This window comes from Scyliorhinus torazame, chromosome 10, assembly GCF_047496885.1.
Source record: "Scyliorhinus torazame isolate Kashiwa2021f chromosome 10, sScyTor2.1, whole genome shotgun sequence".
NCBI lineage: Eukaryota > Metazoa > Chordata > Chondrichthyes > Carcharhiniformes > Scyliorhinidae > Scyliorhinus > Scyliorhinus torazame.
Genome location: NC_092716.1, coordinates 150561894 through 150579983, shown reverse-complemented (window position 1 = coordinate 150579983; position 18090 = coordinate 150561894). Strand labels below are relative to the sequence as shown.

The 18090-nt window shown below is 50.9% G+C and overlaps 1 protein-coding gene across 2 annotated transcripts in view; it reads right to left on the bottom strand.

The window, feature by feature from the left end:
- The window catches only part of LOC140430971 (excitatory amino acid transporter 2-like), a 643482-nt gene extending 630723 nt beyond the window's left edge, over positions 1–12759 (bottom strand). Inside the window, exon 1 of one of the 2 annotated variants that reach the window (XM_072518822.1) lies at positions 12400–12759. The gene's annotated coding sequence lies outside the window, so the exon portion shown is untranslated. The remainder of the gene's footprint in view (positions 1–12399) is intronic. The other variant, XM_072518821.1, reaches the window with a different exon arrangement.
- Positions 12760–18090: the final 5331 nt, after the last annotated feature.

Genomic DNA, 18090 nt, shown 5'->3' with positions numbered 1-18090 from the left:
TCTGCCATGAGTGTCCTCCAGTACTCCTTGTTGGACACATTATTCTTCTATTTTATTATTATTTGATAGGATATTATTTAAATAGAGACAGACAAAAGAATGCTGTGGTACAGAGGGATCTGGGTGTCCATGTGTATGAATCACAGAATGTTTGTATGCGGGTCCAACAAGTAATTAGGAAGGGAAATGGAACACTGGCATTTACTGCGAGAGAGATGGAGGGTAAAAGCAGGCAGGTCTTGCCAGACTTGTGCAGGGAATTGGTGTGACCGCACCTAGAGCACTGGGAACAGTTAAGGAAGGATATACTTGCATTGGAAGCTGTTCAGGCAAAGTTCACTAAGCTGAATGCTAGAATGATGTGGTTACTTATGATGAAAGGTTGAGCAGGTTTAAAAAAATGAGAGGTAATCTTATGGAAACATATAAAATCCTAAGGGGGCTGGATAGAGTAAATGTTGGGAGGATGTTCACCCAATTGGAAAAATCTCGACCCAGGATGTACTGTTTCAAAACGGGGGTCTCCCATTTAAGATGATGAGGAGGAGGAATTTCTTCTCTAACAGGGTCAGGAGCCTTTTGAATTCTCCTCCCAGGGAACAGTGGAGGCTGGGTGACTGAATATATTCAATGGGTTGTGGGCATTACTGGCAAGGCCAGACTTTATTGCCCATCCCTAATTACTCTTGAGCTGAGTGGCTGAGCCACTGCAGAGGGCAGTTAAGAGTTTACCACTTTGCTGTGGGTTTTTACATCAATCAATGATAGCTTCATTAACGAGACCAGCTTCATATTCCAGATTTATTAATTACATTTAAATTCCACCAGCTGCTGTGGTGATTGAACCCATGCCCCCGAAGCCATTAACCTGGACCTTTGGATTCACAGTCCAGTGAAATTCTCCTTGCTGATCAAAGGAGGAGGAGCCCTGTGTGTGGTGGATGGAGTTTAGGTTGTGAACAATAGAAGGTGTTGAAAATTTCACTGCCCTCAGTTCTATAAGTGAAATCCATGGACACACATCTTCTTATCTCACTGTCTGCCTTCTTCACACTTCAAGTGCTGGAATACCCATGGGTCTCATATACACAATATTATTGCAACCTCAGGAGCAGGACAAAAAAATGTGACAAAGGGTGGGCTCTTACCGATCAACTATCACAATGACAGCAGCAGACAGCACAAGAAGGGGATGCTGGTCAGGATGCAGCCATCTAAAGAAGACATCATGGAAGAAGGACACTGACTTGTCACCACATTTTTAGAACAAGAACTAAGCACCTGAAGGTGGCAGGGAAGTCATGTCCATGATGACTGAGGCTGTCCCAAGAAGTGATCACTGAAATATACTGGATTATGCAGCAAGACATGTGGTCACTTTGATTTGGTGGGAACCCCATGCTCGTGGCCCTCAAAGTGATTGCACCACTCTATGTTTTCACCATCAGTGCTTTCCAGGGCAACAAAAGCACCATACGTGGCACATCACAGGCTGCCACATACAGGTACATAAAGGAGGTGATCAATGCCCTCTTCCATCATGCTGATGAATTTATCAACTACTGCACAGATGAGGACAGCCAGGTCTTCCTATCCACTCTATTTCAGCCTCTCTTAATTTTACATATTGCAGTTAAATCTCCGGTCAGCCTCCCCTGTTTAGCCTATCCAATCTCTCCTTGCAACTAAAATTCTCCATTGCTAACAACATGCGCGTAAATCTCCTCCGTATCCTGTCTGGTGCAATTACATCCTTCCTGTTATGTGTTGACCAAACCTACGTGCAGGACTCCAGCTATGGATTAACACGTGTTTTGTACTGTTCTAGCATAACTTCCTTGCTATTATATTCCATCTCTCAGCAAATGAGCTGTCCCAGTATCTTCTTAAACACCTGGGGCTGGATTCTCCATTATTGGGACTATGTCCCCACGCCGACGTCAGAACTATGGAGTTACAAGCCAGAAAAACTGGCGTGAAAGGACCACTAATTCCCAGCCCTGCAGGGGCCTAGCAGGGACCCGGCGTAGATCTAGCAGCTTTTGCTGCAAATAATGGCCCCCGCACTTCTGGGTCGGAGGCCGCGCATGCGCACTGTGGTGGCCTCCTGCGGCCGCGCTGTGCTCCATGGCGGACTTGGACTGCGGAGCTGGACGCTAAAAATAAACACCCCAATCGGCCGCGCGCCCAACCCTGCCCGCCTGCCCAAACATTTCCCGGCTGCCTATAAGACCTCCCCCCGCCCTCTGATCGGCCGGCCCCCGACCAGGGCAGCTGCGGACTGAGTCCGCAGCCGCCACGCCAGTATTCCGACCTGCTGGACCACATTAGATCCACGCCTTTGGGACTTCAGCCATTCGGGGACGGAGAATGGTGGAGCAGGCCTCTGGCCCCAGGTCGGTCCTAGGCGGCACGGCGGCTTTTCGGGGTCCGCAGAATCGGGGAACCGGCGCCAGTCCCGATTCCGTTCGGGAAAATGGATTCTCTGCCCCCACTCCGGCCGCGATTTTGGCATCAGGGTGTGGAGAATCCAGCCCCTTATCTGCCAGTCCTGCTGGCCTCAGATATCTGTGGTATGATGCAATTAGCAATCTTTTTGTTCAGTGGGGACTGTTGTTGGCCATGTTTGAGGGGTTGTTCGCCGCGCGCGGCGGGGGGGGGGGGGGAAGGGGAAAAATTTATACAGACTGTAAAACTGTGAGTTGGGGAGTATGTTCCCCAGATTATTTGAATTTTGTACCTCTGAACTTTTAAGAATTCCATCGTGTATTTTATACTGTGTTGCCATGTTTTCCCTCCTAAATACATATCACACTTCTCAGATTGAATTGCATTGGGCACTTCTCTGCCCACCTAACTAATCTATTGATATCTTCCTGCATTCAACAGCTTTTTTACTCACATCAACTACACAATCTGCAAACCTCTTAATCATGTCATATACGTTTAAGTCTAAATCATTGATGATGACAAAAAGTAAGGGTGCTAATACATAACTCTACTAGAAACAGCCTTCTGGTCACAAAGCCACCTTTCACCCATTACCTTTTGCTTGCTGCCCTTGAGTGAACTTTGGATCCAACTTGCACTTTGCCTTGGGTCATATGGCCTTTTACTTTTCAAACCAGAGTACCATGTGGGACCTGGTCAAAAGCCCTGCTAAAAACCATGTAAACCATGTAACGTGTTAACCTCACTGACCTTCTTTGTTGCCTCTTCAAAATATTCTTTGATACCTCTTCAAAATATTCAATCAAGTTAGTCAGACGGGACCTTTGCTTAATAAATCCATGCCTTTTTAAATGACAATTAATGCAATCCCTCAGAATTCTTTCCAATAACCACCACCTAGGTGAGGCAGACTGGCCTTTAATTGTTCGATCAATCCCTTTTTAAACAATGGCTAAATGCAAGCAGTCCACCAATCCTCACCTACAGCCAGAGAAGATTGGCAAATGATAGTCAGAGTCTCCACTATCTATTCCTTTGCTTTTCTAAACAGACTAGGATATATTTCATCTGGACCAGTCAAAGCTATTTATCTACCTCCAAAGATGCTAAATCCTTTAATATTTCCTCTCTATGTTTATTCCATCTAATATTTCACACTCCTCCTACTTAATGTCTGTATCATACCTCTTTATTGTGAAGATAAATGCAAGGTCTTCATTTAGAACTCTGCCCATGTCTTTATCTTCTGTGCACAGGTTACATTTTGGTCCATAGAGACCGTGCTCTTCCCTTAATTACTCTCTTGCTCTTTATGTATTTGTAAAACATATTTTGGTTTTCCTTGATTTTACTTGCCAAATGTTTTCATGCTCTGTCTTTGCTCTCTAATTTCATATTTAATTTCATCCCTGCACTTTCTATACTCCTCCAAGTGTTTTACAGTATTTAACTCACAGTATCTGGCCGAAAGTTCCTTATTTTTGTATTATTCTGCTCTCTATATTCTTTGACATCCAGGGTACTCTAGCTTTGGGAATCTAACATTTTGTCACTGCGGGCCAATATCTGTTCGTAAATGTCTCCAATAGCTCTGTTTCTAGTCCACCTTTGTTAAATTACATCTCAGCTTAGTTCAATTGGCCTTTCCCCAATTGAGAACTTTTAAACTTGGTCTATCTTTGTCCTTTTCCATAACTATGCTAAATCTAACTGAATCATGATCACGAATGCCAAACTGCTCTCCCACTGATAAGCCGTTCACCTGCACAGATCAATTCCTTAAATCAAACCCAGAATTGCCCCTTCTCTTCTTGGACTTGCTATGTACTTGCAGAAGAGAGGTTTTCTGAACATATTTTTAGAGTGCTGCAGTCTGTACAGTGTTAACATTGGTTCTATCCCAGCTAATATTAGGGTTGTTGAAATTTGTTCCTATTACTTCCTTGTAGTTTTTGCACTTCTGAGAGATCTGCCTACACATTTGTTTTTCTAACACCCTCATACTGTTTGTCTATAGTACACCCCAATGGGAGGGTTTAAACTAGTTCAGTAGGGGGTTGGGAACCTGAATTGTAGCTCCAGTATACAGGAGGTTGAGAGTAGTGAAGTCATGAGTAAGGATTCAAAGTTGCAGGAGTGTACCGGCAGGCAGGAAGGTGGTTTAAAGTGTGTCTACTTCAATGCCAGGAGCATCCGGAATAAGGTGGGTGAACTTGCGGCATGGATTGGTACCTGGGACTTCGATGTTGTGGCCATTTCGGAGACATGGATGGAGCAGGGACAGGAATGGTTGTTGCAGGTGCCAGGGTTTAGATATTTCAGTAAGCTCAGGGAAGGTGGTAAAAGAGAGGGAGGGGTGGCATTGTCAGTTAAGGACAGTATTACGGTGGCAGAAAGGACGTTTGATGAGGACTCGTCTACTGAGGTTGTATGGGCTGAGGTTAGAAACAGGAAAGGAGAGGTCACCCTGTTAGGAGTTTTCTATAGGCCTCCGTAAAGTTCCAGAGATGTAGAGGAAAGGATTGCAAAGATGATTCTGGATAGGAGTGAAAGTAACAGGATAGTTGTTATGGGGGACTTTAACTTTCCAAATATTGACTGGAAATGCTATAGTTCGAGTACTTTAGATGGGTCCGTTTTTGTCCAATGTGTGCAGGAGGGTTTCCTGACACAGTATGTAGATAGGCCAACGAGAGGTGAGGCCATATTGGATTTGGTACTGGGTAATGAACCAGGACAGGTGTTAGATTTGGAAGTAGGTGAGCACTTTGGTGATAGTGACCACAATTCGATTACGTTTACTTTAGCGATGGAAAGGGATAGGTATATACCGCAGGGCATGAGTTATATCTGGGGGAAAGGCAATAATGTTGCGATCAGGCAAGACTTAGGATACATCGGATGGAGAGGAAAACTGCAGGGGATGGGCACAATGGAAATGTGGAGCTTGTTCAAGGAACAGCTACTGCGTGTCCTTGATAAGTATGTACCTGTCAGGCAGGGAGGAAGTGGTCGAGCGAGGGAACCGTGGCTTACTAAAGTAGTTGAATCACTTGTCAAGAGGAAGAAGGAGACTTATGTAAAGATGAGACGTGAAGGTTCAGTTAGGGCGCTCGAGAGTTACAAGTTAGCTAGGAAGGACCTAAAGAGAGAGCTAAGAAGAGCCAGGAGGGGACGTGAGAAGTCTTTGGCAGGTAGGATCAAGGATAACCCTAAAGCTTTCTATAGATATGTCAGGAATAAAAGAATGACGAGAGTAAGAGTAGGGCCAGTCAAGGACAGTAGTGGGAAGTTGTGCGTGGAGTCCGAAGAGATAGGAGAGGAGCTAAATGAATATTTTTTGTCAGTACTCACGCAGGAAAAAGACAATGTTGTCAAGGAGAATACTGAGATACAGGCTACTAGACTAGAAGGGCTTGAGGTACATAAGGAGGAGGTGTTAGCAATTCTGGAAAGTGTGAAGATAGATAAGTCCCCTGGGCCGGATGGGATTTATCCTAGGATTCTCTGGGAAGCTAGGAGGAGATTGCTGAGCCTTTGGCTTTGATCTTTATGTCATCATTGTCTACAGGAAGAGTGCCAGAAGACTGGAGGACAGCAAATGTTGTCCCCTTGTTCAAGAAGGGGAGTAGAGACAACCCCGGTAACTATAGACCAGTGAGCCTTCCTTCTGTTGTGGGCAAAGTCTTGGAAAGGTTTATAAGAGTTAGGATGTATCATCATCTGGAAAGGAATAATTTGATTAGAGATAGTCAACACGGTTTTGTGAAGGGTAGCTCGTGCCTCACAAAACTATAGAGTTCTTTGAGAAGGTGACCAAACAGGTGGACGAGGGTAAAGCAGTTGATGTGGTGTATATGGATTTCAGTAAAGCGTTTGATAAGGTTCCCCACGGTAGGCTATTGCTGAAAATACGGAGGCATGGGATTCAGGGTGATTTAGCAGTTTGGATCAGAAATTGGCTAGCTGGAAGAAGACAAAGGGTGGTGGTTGATGGGAAATGTTCAGCCTGGAGTCCAGTTACTAGTGGTGTACCACAAGGATCTGTTTTGGGGCCACTGCTGTTTGTCATTTTTATAAATGACCTGGAGGATGGCGTAGAAGGATGGGTGAGTAAATTTGCAGCTGACACTAAAGTCGGTGGAGTTGTGGACAGTGCGGAAGGATGTTCCAAGTTACAGAGGGACATAGATAAGCTGCAGAGCTGGGCTGAGAGGTGGCAAATGGAGTTTAATGCAGAAAAGTGTGAGGTGATTCATTTTGGAAGGAATAATAGGAAGACAAAGTACTGGGCTAATGGTAAGATTCTTGGTAGCGTGGATGAGCAGGGAGATCTCGGTGTCCATGTCCATCGATCCCTGAAAGTTGCCACCCAGGTTGAGAGATTTGTTAAGAAGGCGTACGGTGTGTTAGCTTTATTGGTAGAGGGATTGAGTTTCGGAGCCATGAGTACATGTTTCAGCTGTACAAAATTCTGGTGCGGCTGCATTTGGAGTATTGCATGCAATTCTGGTCGCCGCATTATAGGAAGGATGTGGAAGCATTGGAAAGGAGGCAGAGGAGATTTACCAGGATGTTGCCTGGTATGGAGGGAAGATCTTATGAGGGAAGGCTGAGGGACTTGAGGCTGTTTTCATTAGAGAGAAGAAGGTTAAGAGGTGACTTAATTGAGGCATACAAGATGATCAGAGGATTAGATAGGGTGGACAGTGAGAGCCATTTTCCTCAGATGGTGATGTCTCGCACGAGGGGACATAGCTTTAAATTGAGGGGAGATAGATATAGGACAGAGGTCAGATGTGGGTTCTTTACCCAGAGAGTAGTAAGGACGTGGAATGCCCTGCCTGCAACAGTAGTGGACTCGCCAACATTAAGGGCATTTAAATGGTCATTGGAGAAACATATGGATGATAATGGAATAGTGTAGATGGGCTTTAGAGTGGTTTCACAGGTTGACGCAACATCGAGGGCCAAAGGGCCTGTACTGCGCTGTAATGTTCTATGTTCTAATTGTCTAATTTTCATTCTTTACTTAAACCCATAAGGTCCCATTGATGATCCTTCCAGCATATCAATCTTCTTCTTGGTTGTAATTATTTATTTAGTCAAGAGTGCAAACCCATTCTTTTATCCTCCTATCGCATCTGAAAATCGCATAGTCAAGAATGCTGAGTTGCTATCCCTTTCCTTCTTAAAGCCTTGTTTCAGCAATACAATGATATCTCACTTCTAAGTGTCTATTTTGCTCCCTCAGCTCATCTGCATAATTTACCAAACTTCTTGCATTGAAGTATATACCATTAATCTCTGAACAACTCCTTTGTTGTGCATTTTCTAGTATTTGTTTTGTCTGCCTTCTGTATTGTCTTACTAAGTTGCTGTCTTCCACTTCCTGATTTTCTTCCCATCTCTTTGCTAAACCCCCCAACAGCATGCACAAAGCTCCCCATGATGGTATTGATCCTGATCCTGTTGAAGTTGGACCCGTTTGCCTTGTACAGGTCTCGTCTTTCCCAGAACAAGCCCCAATGTTTCTGACAACTATAGCTCTCCCTGTATTATCATATATCCAGCCACACATTCATCTGCTTTATCGTACTATTTATGTATTTGCTCGTGCATGTATTCACTGTGAGTAATCTGGGAATTACTACATTCGAGTTCCTCCTCATTAATTTCTTTCCTAGCTCGTTGAACGTCTCCCGGCAGAGCCTCAGCTCCCTTTCCACCTATATCATTGGTAACAATATGAACCATGACTTTTGGTTCACCTTCCCTCTAACCCCTCAGAACGTTCAGTGGCTGCTACATGAGGTCCTTGAGCATGGCGACAGCAAAGTAACATAGCATCCTGGAATCCCACCTCTGGCTGCAGAAATGCCTGTCTATCCCATAAACTATTTAATCCCCTATCATTGTTGCTTTTGTGGCCATCCTCACCACCGCACCCCACCCAATGCCACCTTCCTGCCTACTGTACGGTTGGGTCACCCATATTACCTTGAACTTGGTTTTGGCTGTATCCGCCAGAGGAACCATTGCCCTCACTAATATTCTGAACTGAAAGTAAAATCTACTCATGTACATCAGGACGTGTATTCAACGGGACTGGTGTCCTGCCAAGCCTCGATTTATTAGACCACTGCTTCATTTTATCAGAAATAAACTTAAGACTTGTCCCTAATCTGGTCAAAAAATAATTAATTAAAGTTTATGCATTCAATTAACTCAGCTAACTTTTCTTCAATTTTAAAAAATAAATGACTAGTTCTAGTTTAAGTTTTAATGATCTTGAAATAAATGATTCCCGTACACTGAGCATCACTGAGTGTTTTTCCTCCCCTCTGGTTCATTGCTCTCTGATACAATTCTGCTATTATTCTGTCTAATTCCTTGGGATTTCTCCTGAGACGTTCTTCACTCTCCCTGCTACTCAGCTTTGATTTAAATCCTTGGGACTACTTCTGCAATGCTCCTCGCTGTCCCAATTCTCCAAAGAACATCTATCCAATAATCCCAATTCCTGGTTCTTTCATCATAACTTTTTTTTATCTTGATATATTTATCTAATTCCCTTTTAAGTGTTGCCATTGGACGTGTTTTTGACAATCACTTTAAATCTGTGTCCTCTGGGGTGGCATGTGGCGCAGTGGTTAGCACTGGGGCTGCGGCGCTGAGGACCCAGGTACGAGACCCAGCCCTGGATCACTGTCCGTGTGGAGTTTGCATGTTCTCCCCATGTCTGCGTGGGTTTCACCCCCACAACCCAAGGATGTGCAGGTTAGATGGATTGACCACGCTAAATTGCCACTTAATTGGGAAAAAAAAATAATTGGGTACTCTAAATTTATAGGAAAATAAATAAATGCGTCGTCTGATCTCCAACTTTTCTGCCAATGCAAAACAGTTTCTTCTTATCTACTCAATCAAAACTGTTCATGATTTTGAAAACATCTATTAAATCTCGTCCTAACCTCCCCGCTCTATGGAGAATCACCACAGATTCTCCAATCACTCCACACAACTAATATCAGGCAACCCTGGTCTCACTATGGTATATCTCATTTGTACCCCTCTAAATCCTTGGCTTCTTCCTGTGGTGACCAGAATTGGACTAAATGGTCCATTTGTAGGCTAATAAATGATTAATAAAGGTTTGTTTATGTCTTAATTTTGTACTTTATGTCTCCAGCACTAACACCAAGGATCCTATATGCTTTTTAACAACTTGCCTGCCACTTTCCAAAATTCCTGTACATCCAACCCTGGCTTCTCTGTTGTTGGCTGCACCCTCTTTAAAATGGGACCATTCCATTTAGACTATGTCTCCTCATTCTTCTTACCAAAATGTTCCAGCTCACATTTTCTGCATTAAACATATCTTTGTCCTCAGCAGGTCTCAAGCTCTCTGAAATCCACGTTTCTTGCACAGTGCATATGGAATCTTAAATGTTAACTATATCTCTGAGTTTCATGTCATCTGTGAATTTTGAAATTATGCCTTGTATCTTCAGTCTAGATCATTTATATATATCAGAAAAGAGCAATACGTCCAACAGTTACCTCTGAAAAACTGATCACAACTCCGCTCCACCATCTGACCCTTAGCCAATTTTGACTCCGTGCTGCCACTATTCCTTTTAATCACACAGAATTCAATTTCGCGAACAAGCCTATCATTTGGTACTTTGCAATCACCTTTTGTAAGTTCATCTGCGGGATTCTCCATCGGCAGTATCCTTCGGTCTGCCGACAGCGCACTCACGCCTGCGGGTTTCCCGAGTACCACAATGAGAAACCCCATTGGCCGGCTGCGAGAACGGAGAATCCCGCTGCTGGCAGGGGCGCAATGTGCCAGGAAATGGGGCTGGCGGGATGGAGAATCCCGCCTCATATATCCAACATCTACCTGTCCTAACTCACTACTCCCATCAACACGTCCTAGTACTTACAACAGTGGTTAGCACTGTTGCTTCACAGCACCAGAGACCCGGGCTCGATTCCCGGTTTGGGTCACTGTCTGTGCGGAGTCTGCATGTTCTCCCTGTGTCTGTGTGGGTTTCCTCGGGTGCTCCGGTTTCCTCCCACAAGTTCTGAAAGACGTGCTGTTAGGTGAATTGGACATTCTGAATTCTCTCTGTGTGCCTGAACAGGCGCCAGACTGTGGCGACTAGGGGCTTTTCACAGTAACTTCATTGCAGTGTTAATCCCTCTCCCCCAATGTAAGCAGGGTGTAATATCTTCTGTTTGAGGGTGAAAATGCCAGTCCCTTTGTTACTGAACAATAATTCCATATCAGAATCTCTACAAGCAGATGTCTTCCTTCTCCCCTGTCTCTCATTGAGACACAAAGTCACTGATTCAATAAAAAAAGTACTTCCATTGATCTGTGATAATCAATTAAATTGTTTTTACATGTTTCAGTTCCATTGTTTTAGGAAAGCTGTTACCTAGAGGCTATGATAATACCTAACCTTGGCAAGACAGTGTCTCCAATGTGGTGAATGTGTAAACACCGAAGAGTTCTCCTTTCAAAGCCCAGGGATTGAAGAATACATTGAGAGGCGGTAGGGCCATTGCTGGTGAAGCTCTCTAACCCCCTCATTGCAAACTGAGTCATATTCCCACAGTCGGGGGACAATGAGGAGGGAGATGGAATGAATAGCCAATGCAAGTTCCAGCTTGTGGCATTAATCTGCTGGATCTAACTGGTGTACATTCACCCACAGAAAAACAGAAAATACTGGACAATCTCAGCAAGTCTGACAGCATCTGTAGAGAGCGAACAGAGCTAACGTTTGGAGTCTGGGTGACTCTTTGTCATAGCTAGAGAGGACTGGAAAAGGATAGGATTTATATTGTTGGGGGGGGGGGGGGACAGTTCCCAGTCTAGTCCTCACATGAGATCCCAATCTGCTGACTAGCCCGAGAGTCACCACGCGTGTGTGGACGATTACATTGACAGATAGTTTCAGTACACACTGTCCCTCTCCCCTGCTGACTCTGCAGCCTGTGTGTCTGTCTCTCCCCCAGTATTCTCAATCTCCTGCATCTCCCTGTCCGAACTCACTTTCCCCTCACTTAACCGCCGCCTGCTTTTCATTCTTTGCACGTCTCTTCGATAGAATTGTATATATTTTTTAAATAAAGAAGAAGTTCCTTTTCACCGGCTGTGAAGTGAGTGGTCAGTTGGGAGTGCACAGAGGGTTCCCGGCTGACATGTGTGCAGTGGGTTGTGTGTGTGTGTGTGTGGGGGGGGGGGGTGCAGGCTTTGTCTGTGTCTGTACACCTGGGGGGTAGGGGCAGAGGGAGAGGGGAGTGGGGGGATTCATTGCAAAAGCAGGAGAGACGAACAGGCTCTCAAATACATCTGACAGGAAACTGACCCCGTTGAGCAGAGGGCAGCCTGGAATGAAGAGACGGAGTGGCGCTGAGGTGAAGAGGGAGGGGGTGACCCAGAGCCTTGGAACGGTTTGTGGGTGTATGGGAGAGATCCAGAGAGGAGGCAGGGGCCCGCGAAGCGGAGCGCCGTGAGCCATTCGCCACCATTGAACATGGGGAGGGCAGGGATCAGTGCAGTTGGGCTTCCTCATGCACGCTGAGCTGACAAGGCAGCATTTAAATAAACCCACTGGGCAAGCAGAGGTGTGCATTCCGAATGTGAAACAAATAGCAGATGGACTGTGACTGTTAGCCAGGGAGAGGAATCGCGCCCTCTCCATCTCCCCCCCCCCCCCCCCACCCTGTGAAGATTGTCTCTCGCTGCTCCACTGCTGAACATGGAACCGCGCTTTGCAAAGCTGCCCCTTCGCGCTCGGCAGCAAACTTTAAAGGAATCCGCACCATTATCCACCACTGAGATAGATCTGCACTAAAGCCGCTTTGAATATCCAGCTCTAATATCAAAAGATTGCTATTCGACGAAGGTAGAATGGATTTAAAACTCACCTCTTACTCTTCTTTCAATTCTCTTCTTTTCTCTCTGTGGTCAATTCAAACAATGTTCTGAGATTGAAATCGTGCTCCTTTCGGATGAGGTTTCCTTTGTGTGTGCGTGGAGAGTGCAGTGTGAACCTGTCAGCAGTGAAGCCTCAGGAGGTGCCCGCCGTCAGTGGAAGGTGCAGAGAGGCTGCCTGCGGCTCCAGCACACCGTGTTGGACACAGTGTTGGTGCTGCTGGCTCTGACCAGTGTGTGCTGCGACCGCCTGGCTCGGAGTGGCTTTGCGTTTTGCTCAGCGCTGGGGTGGCACTGTTAAAGGCTGGAGGAGAGCTGGCCACACACAATTCTCTCTGACATCACGTACACACAGAGCTGGTTCCCCTGTAAAAACCCTTCTCTCAAAAACGCCAACACATTCACCATCTGCCACACAGCGTTAAGAGCTCTTAGCACCGAGAGGCTCACTCCACTTCTCCCTCCATACTCTTAAATTCCCACTTTGATTTATTTCGCCGTATTGCTGGCCGACTTTATTCTCATTCATTTATTTCCACACTTTCGATTATATATTTTTTAAACACGCTACCCAGCCGGACGCACAAATGTGTAACAAAAACAGAAAATACTGGACAATCGCAGCAGGTTTGACAGCATCTGTGGAGAGAGAAGGGAGATAATGTTTAATCTAGATAACAAATCTGGAATACTTGACATGGTCAGATAGGCAATTCAATTATCTTCCACAGTCTGGGATTGGTGATCTCTATCTAGCTATCTGTTTATCAGATACTCTGGGCATCATTCTCCGACCCCCCCGCCGGGTCAGAGAATGGCCGTTGGCCGCCGTGAATCCCGCCCCCGCCCCCGCCGAAGTCTCCGAAGGGAGAAAAGTCGGCGGGGCGTTAATGGCGCCGCTGCCGCGGAGAATGTCACGGGTCTGCGCAAGGCAGCCGATTTTCGGCCTGCCGATATTCTCCCTTCCGGATGGGCCGAAGTCCCGTCGACGTGATGACCGTTCACGTCGACGTGAATCAAACCTCCTTTTCATCGGCGTGACCCGGTGCTCCAGGCTCACGCCGACCAGCGAGGAGGTGAGTGACGGCCTGGGGGGTTGGCTCTGGGCAGGAAATGGCGTGGCCGCAGACTGATTGCGTGAGGAGAGGTGTGTCTCGGCTTGTGTGTGTGTGTGTGTGCGGCGGGGGGGGGAGGGGGGGTGGTTAGAGTAGGCTGGGCTCCGGGGGAGTGCCGGGAGGGGGTCCGTGCCAGGGTGGAGGTTGGGGGTTGGGGGGGGTCCGTGCCGGGGTGGAGGTTGGGGGGGAGGGTCCGTGCCGGGGTGGAGGTTGGGGGGGGGTCCGTGCTGGGGTGGAGGTTGGGGGTTGGGGGGGGTCCGTGCTGGGGTGGTGGTTGGGGAGGGGGTCCGTGCCGGGGTGGAGGTTGGGGGGGGGGGTCTGTGCCGGGGTGGAGGTTGGGGGGGGGGTCCGTGCTGGGGTGGAGGTTGGGGGTTGGGGGGGGGTCCGTGCTGGGGTGGAGGTTGGGGAGGGGGTCCGTGCCGGGGTGGAGGTTGGGGGGGGGTCCGTGCCGGGGTGGAGGTTGGGGGGGGGGTCCGTGCCGGGGTGGAGGTTGTGGGGGGGTCCGTGCTGGGGTGGAGGTTGGGGGTTGGGGGGGGTCCGTGCTGGGGTGGAGGTTGGGGAGGGGGTCCGTGCTGGGGTGGAGGTTGGGGGGGGGGGTCCGTGCCGGGGTGGAGGTTGGGGGTTGGGGAGGGGGTCCGTGCCGGGGTGGAGGTTGGGGGGGGGGGTCCATGCTGGGGTGGAGGTTGGGGGTTGGGGGGGGTCCGTGCCGGGGTGGAGGTTGGGGAGGGGGTCCATGCCGAGGAGGGTGATGGGAGGGCAAATGAGTTGGTCCACCTGGCCAGGTGCCAGCCTCCAACAGTTGGACCCATGCGGTCCATGCCACATGGCTGGGGGGAGGAGGGGATATGGGCAATGATGACATGTCGTCGTTCCCCTCCCCCCCCACCAGGCCGTCATGTTTTCAGACCATCCAGCGATGTTGGCCGCCGTGGTGGCAGCCGCTCATGTCTATGTTGCCCTGGATGAGGAGGAGGAGGAGGAGGAGGAGCGTGCCAGAGAGGCGGCGCAGGCTGCCGCAGAGGGGCAGGCGGCAGCCGCCCAGGCTGGAGGGACACCTGACCGACAGGACGAGGAGGGGGAGGAGGACGTCGCGGCCCCACGGCAACGGAGGCACCCGAGGGCGCCCCGTGTGTACCGGCCCCGGCAGTCATACCAAGACCTCACGGACCGGGAATGCAGGAGGAGACTCCGGATGAGCCGGGAAACCGTGGCACACCTGTCACCGCGTGGCACTGGCGGGGGACACCCTCTCCCCGTGTCCGTCAAGGTTACGGTGGCCCTGAACTTTTATGCAACGGGGTCATTCCAGGCACCGAGTGGGGACCTGTCCGGCATATCGCAGACATCGGTGCACCGGTGCATCCGGGCAGTGACAGATGCCCTTTATGCCATGGCGCACCGCTACATCCGCTTCCCCGTGGACCGGGCCAGCCAAGATGCCCGGGCCGTGGGCTTCTCTGCCGTTGCCGGGTTCCCCATGGTCCAGGGCGCGATCGATGGAATGCACGTCGCCGTGCGGCCACCTGCAGATAACAGGGCCGTGTTCACTAATAGGAAGGGGACCTATTCGATGAACGTACAGGTGGTCTGCGACAACCGCATGATGATCCTGCACGTCTGCGTCCGTCACCCAGGCAGTGTACACGACTCATTCGTGTTGTCGCGGTCATCCATCCCCGGCATGTACGAGGGACGCCATCCCCGGCTGAGGGGCTGGTTGCTGGGTGACAGGGGCTACCCATTGCGATCGTGGCTGATGACGCCTATACGGAGGCCACGCAATGAGGCGGAGAACCGCTACAATGATGCCCATGTAACGACAAGGGGAGTGATCGAGATGTGCTTTGGCGTGCTGAAGATGCGTTTCAGGTGCCTGGTCCTCTCTGGGGGCGCCCTCCAGTATCGGTCATATAGGGTCGGCCGCAACATTGTGGTGTGCTGCGTCCTGCACAACATAGCCCAGCAGAGGGGCGATGTGCCGCAGGCAGAGGAGGGCGGAGTGGAGGAGCAGCAGGAAGAGGCGCAGTCCTCCCCAGATGAGGGGGATGGGGGCAATGGTCAGGGCAGACGGGGTAGACACAGGCGGGTGGCTGTCCACCGTTACCGGCTGGCCCAGCGGGCACGGGACAGACTGATAGCCGCCCGCTTCACTGACTAGATGGGCGTGGGAATCGGGTAGTATGGCCACAGACCACACACCATGGCAACAGCCGACCACCCACACCCCCCACCCATCCACCCACCCAGCACCCTCACCCCCCTCCCCAACCCCAAACACCCCACCCGCATGCACACCAGCCCCCCCCCCCCCCCCAATTGCCGATCCACCGGCGGCACAACGGGCCGGGCTCACCCAGTTGCGGGTGGACGCGTGTCTATCGCAGGCCATGGAGGATGATGACAACCCGCCCTGCGATGAGCTCCTGGCTCTACATCGTTGGACTATGTCTGACCCATGGCCACAGTACCACCATCCACCCGGACCATCCCTGCATGCGGCTGTGACACTGCAGCGCACGGTCCCGTCCTCTGCCCGGGGGATGTTGATGGCGGCCCAGGGAGAAGGGGGCAGACTCACCTGGGGCTGAGGTAAGACCACCCGTCACACACACACTTGCGCTCAACGTACATGACACGCCCGCACACTTTGGACAGAGCACAAAGGCAGCTTCGGTAGGTGTAACATTGACTTTAATAACCAAAGGAGTTCATGCACGTGCCCTAGCCCCTAAAACTCATCTGTGCCCTGCACCCGTGCCAACTTACTCAGTGTCTAATTGTTTGGCCTTACGGGCCCTTTGACTACGTCTACGTGGTTCCCCAGACGGTACAGCAGAACTGGAGGTGGACTCCTGTGATTCCTGCCCTCTGACACTGGATCCCTTTGGCGGCCGTTTCCTGGGGCGTCCTGGCCTAGATGGGCCAGGCTGCGGCCCGGGCGACTGGGATGGCGAGCTGCCAGCCTGTCCTGCCCGTTGCCCACCCGATGCACCTGGGACGGAAGGGGGGGAGTCCGAGGTGTCGCGGTGTACCGGGACCTCCCCTACAGAGGGAGCCGGGACGGACCACACCACCTCCTCCTCCCTCGGGGTGCCCGATGGCCCCCAGGCCTCTACATGGGTAGGGGATGCGAACGGACTGGCCATCCGACGCGCCCCCGACATCTGGCGCTGCCAGTCCTGGAGGCCCGTGCTGGTATCGACAGGGGTCTGCAGGTTTGCAGCCATGGAACCCAGGGGGTTGTCAAACCCTGTCTGTGACAGTGCGACGCCGGCTCGCACATGGCCACTGGCGCCGATGCCCTCAGCGATGGCCTGCAGAGACTGGGCTATGGCCTGCTGAGACTGGGCCATGGCCTGCTGAGACTGGGCTATGGCCTGCTGAGACTGGGCCATGGCCTGCTGAGACTGGGCTATGGCGTTGAGCGCCTCTGCCATCTGGCGCTGGCACTGGCTCATGGCCTCCTGTGAGAGGGCAGCCATTTCCTGGGCCACAGACGCCGCCTGCACGGAAGGCCCCAGGCCTCGCAAACCGTTCCCCATGTCTGACACCGTCGCACCCATTGCCTCCACCGCGGACGCCACCCGTGCGGTGTCAGCCTGGGTGGCACGCATGACCGGGACCACTCCCAGCTCCTGGACGCGGGTGGACTCCTCCACCTGCGACCGCAGCCGCCGCAAGCCACCTGTCACCCTATTCGCTCATCTCCGTGTCGGTGGTTGCATCGGATCTATGTGTGGGTGTGGTAACTCCAGGAACCCGGGATCCATCTGGGCGGCAGATGTTCGCTTGGCCTGGGCTGCCCTCCGACCGCCCGGTCCCTCTGCTGCTCCTACCTCCACCTGCTGTACCGGGACGGCTGTGTTGTGCGCACCAGTGAGTGTACCAGACGCCTCATCACTAAAGTGCCCAACCGAGGTGAGTGTTTCTGCGATGGTGGAGGGTGTTGGTGACAGCAGTGGCGTTGTGTCGTGCTCTTCGTCCCACTCTGACTCCATGGCACTTTGGGGTGGGGGTTCGTCTCCACCCATCCACTCTGAGTCACTGTCCGGTATTTCGTCTTCCCGGGTAGGGGTGTCCTGGGTAGTGCTGTCCCGGGTAGTGCTGTCCCGGGTAGTGCTGTCCCGGGTAGTGCTGTCCCGGGTAGTGCTGTCCCGGGTAGTGCTGTCCCGGGTAGTGCTGTCCCGGGTAGGGGTGTCCCGGGTAGTGCTGTCCCGGGTAGTGGTGTCCCGGGTAGGGGTGTCCTGGATAGTGGTGTCCTGGGTAGTGGTGTCCTGGCTCGGATGTGACGGGGGCCTGTGGCTGCCCCCCTCATTGCTGGGTGGTCGCTCCCGCACGTGACGGGGGTGTCGTCTCCCTGTTGCTCCAGGTCTCTCCGTCTCCCGTGGTGTGCGAGGGGCATCCTGCGGGCGTCGCATGCTGGAGGGTCCGGGTCTCTCCGTCTCCCGTGGTGTGCGAGGGGCATCCTGCGGGCGTCGCATGCTGGAGGGTCCGGGTCTCTCCGTCTCCCGTGGTCTCCGAGGGGCATCCTGCGGGCGTCGCATGCTGGAGGGTCCGGGTCTCTCCGTC